At 44.6% G+C, this 17,825-nt stretch overlaps 2 pseudogenes; one reads left to right on the top strand and one right to left on the bottom strand.

Moving 5' to 3' along the window:
- The first annotated feature begins 9,878 nt into the window (after window positions 1–9,878).
- Window positions 9,879–10,084, top strand: LOC141150977 (U2 spliceosomal RNA; annotated as a pseudogene).
- Window positions 10,085–14,843: 4,759 nt separating this feature from the next.
- On the bottom strand, window positions 14,844–14,956 carry LOC141150874 (U2 spliceosomal RNA; annotated as a pseudogene).
- Window positions 14,957–17,825: the final 2,869 nt, after the last annotated feature.

A 17,825-nucleotide genomic window follows, 5' to 3' on the forward strand; every position in this document is an offset into this window, starting at 1 on the left:
GACACGGAGGTGGCACGGGCAGGAGCGGACTGAACGTGTCGGCTTCTCGCTTTTTGGATTTTAGAAGGGCATGACATGCCTATATCTGTGTCTCCCCCTCCTTTTACTCCTCCACCTCTTTTCTTTTCGCATGACTATATGTACTTGTCACTTTTCCATGTGTTAGTTGTGTCTTCTGAGCAGTTTGTCAGCTTTTGGACACCTTTGAAGGTGTTTTCTATGTGTTTCTATGTGTTTTTGTTTGCCTGCCATTGGTTTTAACGGTGTTCGAAGGTGTTCGACGAACAGTTCGACGAACAGTTCGGCGAACACACGGGTGTTCGACGAACCGAATCGAACTCGAACACTACGGGGGTGGCTCAACACTACTCCTGAGGTCTTATGTGTGGAGTCTGACCTGAATATCGACGACCTTGTTGCAGCTGGTACTCCACAACTGCTCTCTTCTGCTCACAAATCCTTTGCAACATGTGGAGGGTAGAGTTCCCACGTGTGGGGACATCACACACCAGTCGGTGTGACGGAAGCTGCAAACGCTGCTGCAACACAGCAAGGACGGCGGAAGCTGTAGCCGACTTGCGAAAATGAGCTGACAGGCGGCATACTTTGAAGAGCAGATCTGGCAACTCGGGGTATGATTTAAGAAACCACTGAACCACGAGTTTAAGCACATGAGCCATGCATGGTACGTGTGTGATCTCGCCTCGCCTCAGAGCCGCCACCAGGTTACGGCCATTGTCACACACGACCATGCCTGGATGTAGGTTCAGCGGTTTCAGCCACAGATCTGCCTGCTCTTTCACAGCTGTCCACAACTCACAAGCAGTGTGAGGTTTCTCACCTAAGCTTATGAGTTTCAGCACAGCCTGTCGCCGCTTGGCGGAGGCAGTACTGCAGTGCTTTCAGCTTATAACTGATGTGGTGATATCTGAGATGGAGGCTGAACATGAGGAGGAGGAGGAGGATGATGCACAGGAGCTGTACACTGTGGGGGCAACTCTGACTGACATAGGGCCTGCAATCCTCGGTGTGGGGAGGATGTGTTCCGTCCCAAGGTCCGACTGGGTCCCGGCTTCCACTATGTTTACCCAGTGTGCCGTCAGGGAGATGTACTGTCCCTGGCCACAAGCACTATTCCACGTGTCCGTTGTCAGGTGGACTCTCCCAGTAACTGCGTTGTTGAGGGCACGGCAGATGTTTTGGTACACGTGCTTGTGTAGTGCGGGGATGGCACACCGGGCAAAATAGTGTCGGCTGGGGCGGCTGGGGACCGAGTACCGAGGGACGGCCACTGCCATAAGGTTGCAGAAGGATTCCGTCTCCACCAGCCTAAAAGGTAGCATGTGCAACGCAAGCAGTCGTGAAATGTGCGAATTTAGGACTGTGGCCTGTGGGGCGTTGGCTGCAAATTTCGGCTTTCGTTCAAAGCTCTGGGATATGGACAACTGACCGCTGCGGTGGGACATGGACGTGGACGTTGATGCTGTTTCTTGAGAAACTGCCATAACAAGTGAAGACTGAGAGGAAGGGGCATCTTTGCATGCAGTATGGACAGGGGATTGCCTTGCACACACAACAGGGGGTTCTATTGCACACACAACAGTGGAAGAAGCAGTGGTGACACCCGCTGACACTGGTCGTGGACCCTGGGTTTCACCCCACAAAGTCGGGTGCTTTACTGCAATGTGCCTGATCATGCTGGTGGTGGTCAGGCTGGTAGTTTTGTCACCCCTGCTGATGCTGGCATGGCAGGTGGTACAAATGGCCTTTTTGGGGTTATCAGCAGAGTCTTTAAAAAAATTCCAGACTCTGTAAGACCTACAGGTTGTACTGGCAACATCCCTCGTGTTGGTGTTACGGGGAACTGTTGCCTGCCTTCTGTGTGCGGCCACCACACTGCTTCTTCCTACCTGTTGGGGTACTTTGCCTCCCTCACCCTGTGTGCTGCTGGCCTCGCTCTGCATGTCCTCCTGCCACGTTGGGTCAGTTACTAGATCATCCACCACCTCCTCCTCTTCCACTTGCGCACCACGATCCTTCTCCTCACTTCTTGGCAATTGTGTCTAGTCATCGTCCACCTCTTGTGACAAATTGCCAGTGTCGACTTCCTCTGGCCGTGGCTGTTCAAATATTTGGGCATCGCTACATGGGATCTCCTCTTCCACCACTTCAAGCGGAGCAGGCGAGGGGCACAAATCTGGAAATGGACCAGTGAACAGCTCTTCAGAGTGTCCAAGTGTGGGATCAATTGCTGTCTGACGACACTCGGCATGGTGGGAGGAAGGAGCATCAGGGTGAGGAGGAGAATGCAGTCGAGACTCACGGCTACTAAGATTTGACCATGTGGAAGACAGACCGGAGGTGGTGGTGTCCAGGTAACTGGAAGTATTATCTGCTATCCAATTAATAACCTGTTCACACTGATCAGTTCGCAATACTGGTGTTGTTCTGTGCTTCCCTAGTAATTCGGTCAAGAAGTGGGAGCGAGAAGATGTGGCTGTTGGTTGTGGCAAATTTTCACCTTGGCCACGGCCCCGTCCTCTGCATGCACCATCACCAGAACATCCAGTTCCACGTCCCTTGCCACGCGCCTTGCCCATTGTAAGGGAAGTAAAATAGCTTACACTCGCACTATCAATGGAAAAAGGGTAATAAAAAGTAGATTAGAACTGTGGAAGAGGAAAACCACAGTTCTAATTCTCTGGCCTACACACGACTCTTTTAAACAATCTGAACAATCAGGGAGAAACTATTACTGTTTTTCTTTACGGAAAAAATACCAAAAGCTGAATAATAGAGATTTTTTACCGTGGAATGGCAAAACCACAGTTATTGTTTACTGGGGTATACCAGACAATTTTAAATAGATATATTTGTGTCTGAACAATCAGGAGACACTATTACTGTTTTTCTTTACAGCAAAAAATACCAAAAGCAGGATAATACAGAGATTTGACCCGTGGAACTGCAAAACCACAGTTCTATTTCTCGGGCCTACACCAGACTATTTTCAACAGATATATTTGTGTCTGAACAATCAGGAGACACTATTACTGTTTTTCTTTATGGCAAAAAATGACAAAAGCAGGATAATACAGAGATTTGACCCGTGGAACGGCAAAACCACAGTTCTATTTCTCGGGCCTACACCAGACTATTTTCAACAGATATATTTGTGTCTGAACAATCAAGAGACACTATTACTGTTTTTCTTTACGGCAAAAAATGCCAAAAGCAGGATAATAGAGACTTTTCACCGTGGAAGGGCAAAACCACAGTTATAATTTACTGGTGTATACCAGACTCTTTTAAACAGATATATTTGTGTCTGAACAATCAGGAGACACTATTACTGTTTTTCTTTACGGAAAAAATACCAAAAGCTGGATAATAGAGATTTTTTACCGTGGAACTGCAAAACCACAGTTCTATTTCTCGGGCCTACACCAGACTATTTTAAACAGATATATTTGTGTCTGAACAATCAGGAGACACTATTACTGTTTTACTTTACGGAAAAAATACCAAAAGCTGGATAATAGAAATTTTTTACCGTGGGACGGCAAACCACAGTTATAATTTACTGGTGTATACCAGACTCTTTTAAACAGATATATTTGTGTCTGAACAATCAGGAGACACTATTACTGTTTTTCTTTACGGCAAAAAATGCCAAAAGCAGGATAATACAGAGATTTGACCCGTGGAACTGTAAAACCACAGTTCTATTTCTTGAGCCTACACCAGACTATTTTCAACAGATATATTTGTGTCTGAACAATCAGGAGACACTATTACTGTTTTTCTTTACGGAAAAAATACCAAAAGCTGGATAATAGAGATTTTTTACTGTGGAACGGCAAAACCACAGTTATAATTTACTGGTGTATACCAGACTTTTTTAAATAGATATATTTGTGGCTGAACAGTGAGCGACACACTCAAACTGGTTTTTTTTAGGTAAAAATGGCCCAAAAGTGGATAATACAAAGGTTTGAACTGTGGAACTGCAAAACCACACTTCTATTTCTCTGGCCTACACCAGACTATTTTCAACAGATATATTTGTGTCTGAACAATCAAGAGACACTATTACTGTTTTTCTTTACGGCAAAAAATGCCAAAAGCAGGATAATAGAGACTTTTCACCGTGGAAGGGCAAAACCACAGTTATAATTTACTGGTGTATACCAGACTCTTTTAAACAGATATATTTGTGTCTGAACAATCAGGAGACACTATTACTGTTTTTCTTTACGGAAAAAATACCAAAAGCTGGATAATAGAGATTTTTTACCGTGGAACTGCAAAACCACAGTTCTATTTCTCGGGCCTACACCAGACTATTTTAAACAGATATATTTGTGTCTGAACAATCAGGAGACACTATTACTGTTTTACTTTACGGAAAAAATACCAAAAGCTGGATAATAGAGATTTTTTACCGTGGGACGGCAAACCACAGTTATAATTTACTGGTGTATACCAGACTCTTTTAAACAGATATATTTGTGTCTGAACAATCAGGAGACACTATTACTGTTTTTCTTTACGGCAAAAAATGCCAAAAGCAGGATAATACAGAGATTTGACCCGTGGAACTGTAAAACCACAGTTCTATTTCTTGAGCCTACACCAGACTATTTTCAACAGATATATTTGTGTCTGAACAATCAGGAGACACTATTACTGTTTTTCTTTACGGAAAAAATACCAAAAGCTGGATAATAGAGATTTTTTACCGTGGAACGGCAAAACCACAGTTATAATTTACTGGTGTATACCAGACTTTTTTAAATAGATATATTTGTGGCTGAACAGTGAGCGACACACTCAAACTGTTTTTTTTTAGGTAAAAATGGCCCAAAAGTGGATAATACAAAGGTTTGAACTGTGGAACTGCAAAACCACACTTCTATTTCTCTGGCCTACACCAGACTATTTTCAACAAATATATTTGTGTCTGAACAATCAGGGAGACACTATTACAGTTTTTTTTTACAGCAAAAAATGCCAAAAGCAGGATAATAGAGATTTTTTTACCGTGGAAAGGCAAAACCACAGTTATAATTTACTGGTGTATACCAGACTTTTTAAAATAGATATATTTGCCGCTGAACAGTGAGCGACACACTCAAACTGTTTTTTTTAGGTAAAAATGGCCCAAAAGTGGATAATACAGAGGTCTGAACTGTGGAACTGCAAAACCACATTTCTACTGTTTGCTTGATCTGGAAGCCTTTACAGACCCTACACTTACTATTTCGCAGTATATATCTCTCCCTAAATCTGCAGCACTGTCCCTACACTGTCTGTCCCAGCCGTCTGTGTCCAAGATGGCGGCGCCCGTTTTTAAATACTCGAGGTGACGCTGTGCGGCCAGCCAATCAATGTAATGCCCACAACCAAAATGGCTGCGGCATTACAGTGACTGGCTGGCAATTCCTGCATGTTCATTGGCTCTGTAAAGAGCGCCAAACATGCAGGGCAGAGACCCGAGCTCCCACCTGAGTAACCCGGAAATGCTCAGTGCTCGCCAAACATCCCGAGAAGCGTGATGCCCGGGCGAGTACCGAGCAGTGTCGAGCATGTTCGCTCAACACTAGTACTCACCTGTTTGAGGATCCCCAGATTCGACAACAGTTTGGTAAGGCTTATCATGGATGGCAACAGCAGAGACCTCCTGACATTCCAATGTCAATCTGGTGGGAAAATGTAAAAAAAAAGGTTAAAATGTTTTTTATTTTGGTAGGAAGACGGAAATCTAGGGGAAAGAAACAATGTTTTAATGATTTGAACACTAGAATACAGACACTATTTAAATTTAAGGAGTTGGGTTTTGAGGTAGATGAAGAGATGGCAGAGTTGAAAGCAGAAATTCAAGAATACATAGATCAGAAAGGGAAGGAGATAATTTTTAACTCTAGAGTGCAACATTTGGAGGAGGGGGAAAAGTGTTCGCTCTTCTTTTTCAAAAAAGTTATGAATAGAAGAGAAATAATTACTAACTTAGAGGGAGAAACATCTTTGTCAGGAATGCTAAAAACTGCTTTTAATTTTTATAAGCTTCTTTTTAGTGAATAGTGTGTTGATGACTCCTTTTTGTCTGAAGCTCTTAATGTCCTTGATATTGAGCTGAATTCTGCTGATCTGGTGTTTTTAGAGCAAAATATTGTTTTGGAAGAACTGTATGTTACCTTTAAAAGTTTTTCAAAAGGGAAAGCACCTGGGGTTGATGGGTTGCCTGTACAATTTAATCTTACTTTTTGGGACATTTTAAAAGAGGACCTTTTTGTGCTATTTAAAGATGGTCATGGTCATGGAGGAGGGGAGTGGTGTCTCTGATTTATAAAAAAGGAGATCAGAAGGAATTGGTGAATTGGAGACCTATAAAATTCTCCTTAACACAGACTACAAGGTACTAGCTAAAATTATCGCAAATCGTCTAAAAACAGTAATAGCCAAGTTGATCCGACCAGAACAAGTGTGCGGTGTACCAGGTAGAAGTATAGCTGAAGTTCTTAATGTGATACGTAATGTAATCTGGTACTCTAGGAATCGGGATCAAAACTTTGCACTTTTAACATTAGACTTTGAGAAAGCTTTTGATAGGGTTTCTCATAAATTTCTTTTAAATGTTTTACAGAGAATGGCTATCCCTAATGTGCTTTTAGATTGTATTATGCTTTTATATAAAGATAGTTTTAGTCAAATCTATCTTAATGTTTTTTTTAACAGATGGAGTGCCTTTGGAGTCCGGAGTGAAGCAGGGATGTCCTCTGTCGCCGTTCTTGTTTATCTGTGCCATGGAACCTCTCCTGTGTTCATTACGAGGGGACAAGGTGATCAGAGGGGTTCCTATTCCGGGTGGAGGTGAAAATCAAATTAGAGTATTCGGTTATATGGATGACGTGACAGTTGTGTACACAGACCCTGCTTCCCTCCGGAGGGCGGTGAGGTGCACAGAGTTTTTTAGTCAGGCGTCTGGTTTTAAATTGAATTTAATAAAACGGAATGTTTGATTATTGTCAACTGGGATACCATCCAACTACCTCAGATAGCGGTAAAAAGAAACAAAGTGAAAATTTGGGGAATTTTCTTTAATAAGGAGAATGATGGCAAGCTTAGTTGGGAAACTGTTTTGGAGAAAATGTCAAAGAAAACATCTTTCTGGGGATTAAGATCATTAACGATAGAAGGGAAGATTTTAATTGTTTTGTTACCTCTTATGTTATTTGTCACAATTGTTTATCCTCCTTCCAAATTATATATCGTACTAAAATTGAACACCTGGAGAAAAATGAGAAATGTACGAGGTTCTTTTTAAAAAAAAAAAATGAATGGTAGGAAGACTGATATGAATGAAGTTGTGAATGAAAGTGGAACCAGCTGTATGGGTGAGGATGTGCTGAAAGAAGTGAATAGGTTTTAGAGCAAGTTGTATGATGAGAAATGGATTGACCCGGGGCTTGTGTCATATGTTCTGAATGGTGTGGAGAATAAACTTGATTCTGAGGAGCGTGATATGTTGTGTGAAGATGTAGGTCTGGATGAAGTGAAGAATGTGGCGTGGAGTGCTAAGAAGAGTAAGACTCTGTTCCTGTTTTGGGAACAGATTTGACTGAGGTATGTAAGTATATGTGGGTGAATGGTAGGTTGTGTGAATCAATGAAAGAAGAAGTGGTAGTGCTTGTGTATAAAAAGGGTGAGAGGAAATGTTTGGAAAACTGGAGACCAATAACTGCTGAATTTGGATTATAAGGTCTACAGTAAGTTACTGGCAAATCGTATGCGTGAAGTGATTGGAAGTGTTGTTGATGAGGACCAAGTATGTGCTGTGCCTGGAAGAAGTATGAGTGATAATTTGTTATTGTTGAGAGATATGATTGGGGATTGCAAGGATAGAAAGCAGAAATGTATGGTTTTAGCTATTGATTTTGAGAAGGCGTTTGACAGGGTTTCGCATGTGTTTTTATTTAAAGTACTCGAAAGAATGGGCTTTCCTAGAGAATTTGTGAATTGTGTAAAATCATTATATGATTGTGTGTCAAGTGAGTTCTTGGTTAATGGTTGGCTGTGTGAGAAAGTGAAGATTAGGTCAGGAGTAAGGCAGGGGTGTCCTATGTCCCCTGTCTTGCTTGTATGTGTGCTAGAACCATTGTTATGTCTGATTAGATGGAATAAAATGATGAGAGGTTTGTTGGTGCCTGGTAGTGGTGGTAAGCATGTGAAAGTGTTAGGTTATATGGATGATGTTGTGGTTGTGAGTGAAAGTATGGCTTCTTTGAGTAGAATTAAGTTGCTTTTGGACTTTTTTGTTGGTGCATCTGGTTTTAGGGTAAATTGGAATAAATGTAGTTTTAAATGTTTTGAAGATAGTAGTATTTGTATGGATGGTGTAAAGTGTGAAGAGGGTGCAATCAAGATTTTGGGCATATTATTTAATGATGACTTAAAAGGGAGTGAAAGTTGGGAAGAGTGTGGTATGCGGGTTGAACGTAAATTGAATGTTTGGCAAATGAGAGCAAATGAGTTAGAGTGTATTATTGTTGGGCTGAGAGGGAATGAGGGAAAGAAGTTAGATACGTATGGGACGTCAAACAAATAGAAAGATGTGGTATGGATGACTTCACATAATATTTTACCTATGAGAGATGTGCAGAAGAAAAGAGAGTGGATAAGAACAGATGTGAGTCAGAGAGTGGGATGTGGTGGTTGTGAGACTGTGAGGCATGTTATGTGGGATTGTGAGTATGCGTACAGTGTGTGGAAGTGTGTAGGTGGATTGTGTAAAGGTTTAGCAGGCGTGAGGTTTGTGGATTGGCATGTGGCGATGTTTAGAATTGGTGCATGTAGTCGGGCAAAAGACAGAATTTTATGGTTGATAATGGATTGTGTGATGGAGAGGTTGTGGGATGCAAGGAACCTTGGACTTATCAAGGGGAAATCTTTATCAGTGAATGAATGTGTTAGACTTATTCTTTCAAGACTATACCTGATATATAAGTTGGACAGCAGAGGCGGTGGTGGTACAGATGCCGAAGGTATTTGGAAATTTAAAAAGTGGCATCAAATACCAGTGATTTTTTTTTCATTGTGGTTCCCATGAAGTTTCTGCATTTGTGTTATGTATAGGATGTTCCCTTGTGATTATATTTTTTCTTATACTACTGCTAAATAAATAAAACTTCCCATCCTCATAGTTCTAAGTAGCAAATTTTGGAGAAATTCATACTGTTTGCTAAAAAACTAAACTGAATGGTTTTTAAAAAAATAAATAAATCAATCTTTTCTTATCAGTTCAACATCTGATACGTACCCTACACGTCCACCTATTTTCACACATTCTCCTCTCCTCTCTCCCCTAATGTCCCACGCGCCTCAAGACCGGGAAGGGTGGGGGGTAGAGAGTGTAACTAATTATTGAACAAACGAGCAGCAGTCCCCCCTGCTTCCCAGTCTGTAGGCTCCCTACAGACTGAAGCTGGCTGCTGCAGCACAGCTAGATAAAAGCCAGGAGCCCATTATGAAACGTGCAATGTCTGTTCCATTCTTCCATTCTTGCATTATTCCATTGTCCCATTGTTAGGGGCCAATGGAACAATGGAATAATGCAAGAATGCAAGAATGGAACAGACATTGCACGTGTCATAATGGGCTCCTGGCTTTTATCTGGCAGTGCTGCAGCAGCCAGCTTCAGTCTGTAGGGAGCCTACAGACTGGAAAGCAGGGAGGACCACTGCTCTTTTGTTCATTACTTAGTTATCCGCCTCCCCCCCTGGTCTTAATGCGCGTGGGACATTGCGGGGGGTGAATGTGTGAAAATTGGTGGACTTAAGGAGATTAAAAACGTGTGGCATGCATCTGCAACAAGCATCATAGCTTCTCGGACTTTTGGCTCAGCTCAAGTGTAGTATCTTTTCTTATCAGTTTAATATCTGATAGGTCCCCTTCACGTCCACCTATTTTCACACATTCTCCTCTCCTCTCCCCCCTAATGTCCCACGCGTCTCAAGACCAGGAAGAGTGGGGGGTAGAGAGGGTAACTAATTATTGAACAAATGAGCAGCAGTCCCCCCTGCTACCCAGTCTGTAGGCTCCCTACAGACTGAAGCTGGCTGCTGCAGCACAGCTAGATAAAAGCCAGGAGCCCATTATGACTCGTGCAATGTCTGTTCCATTCTTCCATTCTTGCATTATTCCATTATCCCATTGTTAGGGGGCAATGTAACAATAGGACAAGGGGGGTAGAGATCATAACTAATTAATGAACAAACAAGCAGCAGTCCTCCCTGCTTCTCAGTCTGTAGGCTCCCTACAGACTGAAGCTGGCTGCTGCAGCACTTCCAGATGAAAGCCAGGAGCCCATTATGACACGTGCAATGTCTGTTCCATTCTTCCATTCTTGCATTATTCCATTGTCCCATTGTTTCATTGCCCCCTAACAATGGGACAATGGAATAATGCAAGAATGGAAGAATGGAAGACATTGCACATGTCGTAATGGGCTCCTGGCTTTTTTCTAGCTGTGCTGCAGAAGTCAGCTTCATTCTGTTATGAGCCTACAGACTGGGAAGCAGGGGGGACCGCTGCTCGTTTGTTCCATAATTAGTTACCCTCTCTACCCCCCACCCTTCCCGGTGTAACAGGCCAGATTAACCCCCCCGCCCAGAAAATACCCGGGTATATTCTGGCCTAGGAAAAACTATACCCCGGGGTATAAATTGGCCTAGGCCAGATGATACCCCTCTGGGCCAGAATATACCCCGGGTATATTATGGCCTAGGCCAAACTATAACCCTCCGGGTCAGAATATACCCCAGCTCCTGTAGATCAGATTTTTCAGGCTTTTGAGAACCAATGAGTTATATACTCAATAACGGGGCCCCAGGCAGCGCACGGGGCCCCAGGCAGCACACAGGGGGGCAGAGACAGTGCACGGGGCCCCAGAAAGTGCACAGGGGGGCAGAGACAGCGCCCAGGGGGGGACAGACAGCGCGCAAAGGGGGGAAGAGACAGCGTGCAGGGCCCCTGTGCGCCATCTCTGCCCCCCTGTGCATTGTCTGGGACCCCTTGTGCGCTGTTTGGGACCCTCTGTGTGCTGTCTGGGGCCCCGTTCTTGAGCATATCACTCAATTCTGTGCGATGTCTGGGGCCCCTGTGCGATGTGTGATGTCTCGGGCCCCTGTGTGATGTCTGGGGCTGCTGTGCGATGTCTGGGGCCCCGTTCTTGAGTATATTAAAGATTAAAGTATATTAAAGATCAAATTTTTCACGTTTATGAGCACCATTGAGTGATATACTCAAGAATTACATAATTTTTCAACATTTTATTGTTTAAAACTCTAAACACACCGACTTTTGTTACTTCAACCAGAAAACAATTTTTCAACATTTTATTGTTCCATACTCTAAACACACAGACTTTTTTTTACCTCAACCAGAAAACCTTGACGGTTCATAAAAAACTTGACTGTTCAGGATATAATAAGTCATAACATTCTGAAACTTCAATTTATAAAGGTACCTTTACATGGGGCGATTATTGGTTCCAGAGAGGCTTTCGGCCGATAATCGTACACATGGCTGGTGACAGGACACTACAATATAAACGTTCAAAGGTAAACACTGATAACAACATTAAAATGATTTTGTAAACACTGATAACAACATTAAAATGGTCATGCTTGTTTTCAAGATAAAGTGCATGTTCTGTTGTTGACTGCAGATTGAAGCTGGCGGGATAGGTCAACCAATCCATGGTGTCACCGACTTTTGTGTGGATGACAATGTCACAACTCAACAGATTTGCTGTGGTCATGATTTCTGAATCAGTTGCCCAGACTCCATCATGAGAGATGCCAGAGGTGTTCACATATTCATTAACATCTTGATTAAAGTAGCCCTGTAGTTTTCATGTGGTGGATGACTTTAGGTCTGAGAAGGGAATAGTTGTCCTCTGTTCCTGTCAGGATATAGCTGATGGCCCAAAAGTAGCAGTTCCCATCACCTTTGGTTTTATATGTACGCCATGGTGTCCAAGATCTCTTGTGCATTCAAAGTACACAACCCTACTAAACGTAAGGTCAAGAGTGGTGGTAAGATACTTCCTTCCTGAACTTGGTATTGGGTTGAAAGTCTTGCTTTGCTTGTGTTTCTGTGTGGCAGAGTCACTGGGACAGTCATCAGGGGACTGGGGTGGTGGAGAAGTCTATTCATCCTGGTAAATCTTAAGGTTGCTGGCATGGTAGGTGTTGCTTAGTATCTTGCTAGTCTTATTGTTCTTAAGTTTTACTCGTCCCTTGGTTAAAGATTCCACAACTAAGTAGGGTCCAACCCACCGTGGTTCCATCTTTGAACCCATGCGATGAATACGACATTGATTCTTGATATAAACAATGGTGGAAGCAGTGATTTCTTTGTTGCTGTTGTGTCGGCGATCAAAGGCACACTTTTGGTGTTCCTGAGCAGAATGGATGTTGGTACTTACAGTTCAGTGGATCCTGTTATGAATGGTTGTGAGTGTATTTAGCACATCAGGGTTGGCAACATCTGAAAGAGACATGACATCCACAGTGTCATTTGCTGATGGATTGAGGTAAATAGGAAGCTTAGCCTTTCGTCCATACATGACCTCAAATGGAGTGCACTTGGTTGAAGCATGCACAGATGTGTGATAGGCAAACAAAACATGAGGAATGAACTGGTCCCAGTTGGTTCCTTGGTCATTGACAAGCTTGCTAAGAGATTCTTTGAGTGTTCGATTGTCAAGTTCCCGCTGGCCATTTGTTTTGGTAGACAGATGAAATACGGTGATCTGTTTGAAAATGATCCATCAGGTTGTCGATGATCAAGTTCACAAACTCTCTTCCCTGGTCGCTAATCAAAGTGTCCATACAGCCTAAGCGGCAAATAATGGTGTACAAAAATTTTGCTACTGACATGGCACTCTTGTCTGGAACAGTTGTTGCTTCAGTCCACTTGGAGAAATGATCAGTGACAGCAACTATATATTTGTTGCCGTTTGATGTTTCCTGAAGAGGACCGATCATATCAATCCCAACTAAGCTCCATACTTTTCCAGGCACTGGTATACTGTTGAGTGGTGGAGCTTCTTTGCTGATTTTGGGACTTGTGACAAAATATTTTTGACAGGCTTTGACATGTTGGTGAACATCGTTCTTCATTCCCTTCCAGTAATAACTGTCAGAAATTTTGGCAAATGTTTTATCTTTGCCAAAATGGCCACCAGAAGTTGGGTTGTTGTGACAGGTCTTCAGGATATTTGGCAGTCGGCTTTTAGTGAGAGCTTCCTTTTTTCCACAGTAAATAATCCCTTTCTCTGCTCGATTTGGCTTAGATGTTTGTCTAAACTGGGACTTGGCATTTGAACGTTTCTCTGGAGATAGATCGTAGATCCACTGGGGGTACTTTTGTTCTGTTGCAGTGTAGAATCTCAAAGCTGATCATACAGTTGGTCTTCCATTGTTGTCAAAATTGGAAAACTTAGTTTTTGTTGGAGGTGTTCCAAATTCATTTTATATGCCTTATCAGGATAGAATAGAAACTCACACTGGAGAACTTAAAGTGCATATCATAGAGAGCAGGGAGATACATACATAACAAGTTACAACACATAACATTAACTATGCACTGATGGAACTGCACCATCTACTGTCAGTTCAATGTAATGCCTCCAACACATGCTGTAAGTCTAGTCCACCGTTCCCATGCACTAGATTTGCTGCTGATTTTCCACAGGGAAAAAAACAGCAGCCAATCTGCGTCAAAATCCGCATCCCAATGATGTGGATTTTTTGTGCAGAATCACAGCAGATTTCTCCCTGTCACGTGGAAGGGAAATATGCTGCAGACCGCATCAAAATCTGACAAAAGCCGCATGATATGGTATATGGTTTATGTATGTGCATCTATATATACTGTAGCACTACAGCAGCAAAAACACACTAATATTCTGCCCTAGAGGAGTATAGACCATGGGTATATCATAGCCTAGGCCAAACTATACCCCGGGGTATAAATTGGCCTAGGCCAGATTATACTCCTCCGGGCCAGAATATACCCCTGCTGCTGTAGATCAGATTTTTCACGCTTATGAGAACCATTGAGTGATATACTCAAGAACGGGGCCCCAGACGTTGCACAGGGGCCCCAGACGTCGCACCGGTGTCAAGATATTGCACAGTGGCCCCAGACATCGCACAGGGGGTCCCAGACAACGCACTGGGGGTCCCAGATAGCGCACAGGGGGGCAGAGACAGCGCAAAGTGGGGCAGAGAAAGCTCACAGGGGCCCTGCGCGCTGTCTCTTCCCCCCCTTGTGTGCTGTCTCTCTCCCCCCCTTGCACGCTGTCTCTGCCCCCTTGTGCGCTGTCTGTGGCCCCTGTGCGCTGCCTGGGGCCCCCTTATTAAGTATATCACTCAATGGTTCTCAAAAGCGTGAAAAATCTGATCTACAGCAGCTGGGGTATTTTCTGACCCAGAGGGGTATAATCTGGCCTAGACCAATTTATACCCCGGGGTATAGTTTGGCTTAGGCCATAATATACCCGGGGTATATTCTGGCCCAGATGGGTATAATCTGGCCTAGGCTGATTTATACCCGGGGGTATAGTTTGGCCTAGGCCAGAATAAACCCGGGGTATATTCTGGCCCAGAGGGGTATAATCTGGCCTAGGCCAATTTATACCCCGGGGTATAGTTTGGCCTAGGCCAGAATATACCCAGGATATAATCTGGCGTAGGCCACTTTAACCCCGGATATATTCTCGGCGGGGGGGTTAATCTGGCCTGTTACACCAGTCTTGATGCGCATGGGACATTAGGGGGTAGGGGAGAATTTGGGAAAATAGGTGGACATATAGGGGACGTATCAGATATTAAACTGATAAGAAAAGATACTATACTTGATCTCAGCCAAAAGGCCAAGAAGCGATTACCTGAATTGGTTTTGGCCTATGGCTGCATCCTGACCCCAAGAAGGCACACATTGTAGGGATAGGGGAAAAGACTCCCCTTAGGAAGACATGTTGTTCATCAATAGACACCTTAAAACCCACAACTACACTGCTTGTTGCAGATGCACCCCACATGTTTTTAATCTGCATAAGTCCACCTATTTTCACACATTCCCCCCCCCCCCCAATGTCCCACGCGCCTCAAGACCAGGGGGGGTAGAGAGGATAACTAAATAAAGAACAAATGAGCAGTGGTCCCCCTGCTTCCCAGTCTGTAGGCTCCCTACAGACTGAAGCTGGCTGCTGCAGCGTTGCCAGATAAAATCCGGGAGCCCATTATGACACGTGCAATGTCTGTTCCATTCTTCCATTCTTGCATTGTCCGATTGTTTCATTGCCCCCTAATAATGTGACAATGGAATAATGCAAGAATGGAAGAATGGAACAGATATTGCACATGTCATAATGGGCTCCTGGCTTTTATATAGCTGTGCTGCAGCAGCCAGCTTCAGTCTGTAGGGAGCCTACAGAGTGGGAAGCAGGGGGGACCACTGCTCTTTTGTTCAATAATTAGTTACCCTCTCTACCCCCCACCCTTCCCGGTCTTAAGGCCCGTGGGACATTAGGGGGGAGAGGGGAGGAGAATGTGTGAAAATAGGTGGACATACAGGGGAAAAAATCAGATATTAAATTGATAAGAAAAGATACTACACTTTGTTACGGATCCAGGTGGTGGAAGCTCTGTGCTGTGATACAATGATGGACCAGAGGGGCATAACTAAGTGCCTACCCGGACCGACCCTGGCCACACGGCGGCTTAGTCGACTCCGTGAACCAAGGAGGGACCGGGACGTTGAACCAGGTGCCACTCTGGGACTGATCTTGTGTGAGAGCAGGTGACTCCCAAGGGACTGATGGCCGAAGTCGACAGGCACAGCAGATGAGCACGGCTGGTAGACAGGCAGGTGATGCGGGTAGACAAGCAGGCGAGCAAGGCAGATAGACAGGCAGGTGGGCACGGCTGATAGACAGGCTGGTGGGCACTGGAACCTGAGGGCTGGAGAGAGTCTTAGCACACAAACAACAACCTTGCACAGGCACCTCCATTTTGGAGGAGGTGCCTTATATAGGGGCAGTCCTCCGGCCATTGGCGGGGGACTCTTTAGGACGGCGCGCGCTGCCCCTTTAAGAGGGTGGGAGCACACGCGTGCGCACCCTAAGTACAGTGCCTTGGGAACTATGCGTGGTGCACACTCCCCGAGCAAATAAAGCAGGGGAGCCGGAGGATGCCGGACCGGGACCGCGGCGGTGAGGGGATCGGCATCTCTGCCCAGCAGGAGGCAGAGACACCGATGCTACAGTACCCCCGCCTTTACGCCCCCTCTTCTTTAGGCCCACAAGAAATTTTTCTAGAAGACCTCTCCTCAGGACCAAACCCCTTCCAATCCACAAGAAAGAAAGTCTTTCCTCGTACCCTCTAGATGGCTAAAGTGTTCTCTACCTCAAAGACATCCTCAGCGGAGACAGAAGCTGGAGTGGTAGGATTAAGGACAACAGGCTTGAGGAGAGACATATGAAAGGAATTGGGAATCCGTAAGGAGGCAGGGAGTTTCAGCTTGTACGCCACTGTATTTATTTGGTTCGGAATCTCGAAAGGACCGATGAACCGTGGGCCCAACTTGTATGATGGTATCTTGAGATGGACATATTTGGAGGAAAGCCAGACCTTGTCTCCCGGAAGCAATACAGGCGGATCCAGACATCTCTTATCAGCATGCTTCTTCATCCGCTCAGAGGACTGAGGAAGCGCAGATCTAGTGTCTTCCCAAATCACCAAAAAGTCACTTTCGAGAGACTCCACGGCAGGATTGTCCACTGAAGAAGAGATGGGAAATGGAATTCGGGGGTGTTCACCGTAAACCACAAAAAACAGAGACTTAGCTTCGTGAGGACTCACTCACATGGTTGTTATAAGAAAACTCGGCCCAAAGCAGAAGTTCTACCCAATCGCTATGGTGAGCGTTGACAAATTGCCAAAGAAAACTGGTAAGGATCTGATTAATACGTTCCACATGACCATTGGACTGAGGATGATAGACCGAAGAAAAGTCCAAAGTGACATCCAGCAGCTTGCACGTGGCTCTCCAGAAGCGAGAAGTGAACTGAACTCCTCTGTCTGAGACAATGTGGAGGGGTAAGCCATGGAGATGAAAGATATGATGGATGAAGTCCTTAGCCAGCACAGGTGCGAACGGAAGACCAGGCAAAGGAATGAAGTAAGCCATCTTGGAGAAGCGGTCAGCGACCACCCATATGACGGTAGAACCGGCAGATACCGGAAGATCAGTGATGAAGTCCATAGCAATGTGCTGCCAAGTAGCAGAAGGCACGGGGAAAGTAAGAAGACGACCAGCTGGGAGGTGCCTAGGTATCTTGTTATGGGCACAGGAGGAACAAGCCACGACAAAATCCACAACATCCTTGCGCAGGGTGGGCCACCAATAATGTCAGGCAATGAGCAGAAGCGTCTTCCTATGGCCGGCATGACCAGCCAGTTTGGACGAATGACCCCAGAGTAAGACCCTCTTCCGATCCTGAGCCGCTACAAAGGTCTTACCAGGAGGTAGATGAGACAGGTCAAACTGAGCAACAGTCATTATTCTGGAGGGGTCAATGATGTGTAGAGGCTCCTTCTCTTGGTCAGTAGACAGGAAAGAGCATCAGCTTTAATATTCTGCCGGGCGGTAATGGAGAGTGAAGCTGAAAAGAGCAAAGAACAAAGACCATCTGGCCTGACGTGGATTTAGTCTTTGGGCGGTCTGCAAGTAAGAGAGGTTTTTATGGTCAG

Source organism: Phyllobates terribilis, unplaced genomic scaffold (assembly GCF_046119375.1).
Source record: "Phyllobates terribilis strain yellow unplaced genomic scaffold, ASM4611937v1 Scaffold_5__5_contigs__length_657084704, whole genome shotgun sequence".
Classification (NCBI taxonomy): Eukaryota; Metazoa; Chordata; class Amphibia; order Anura; family Dendrobatidae; genus Phyllobates; species Phyllobates terribilis.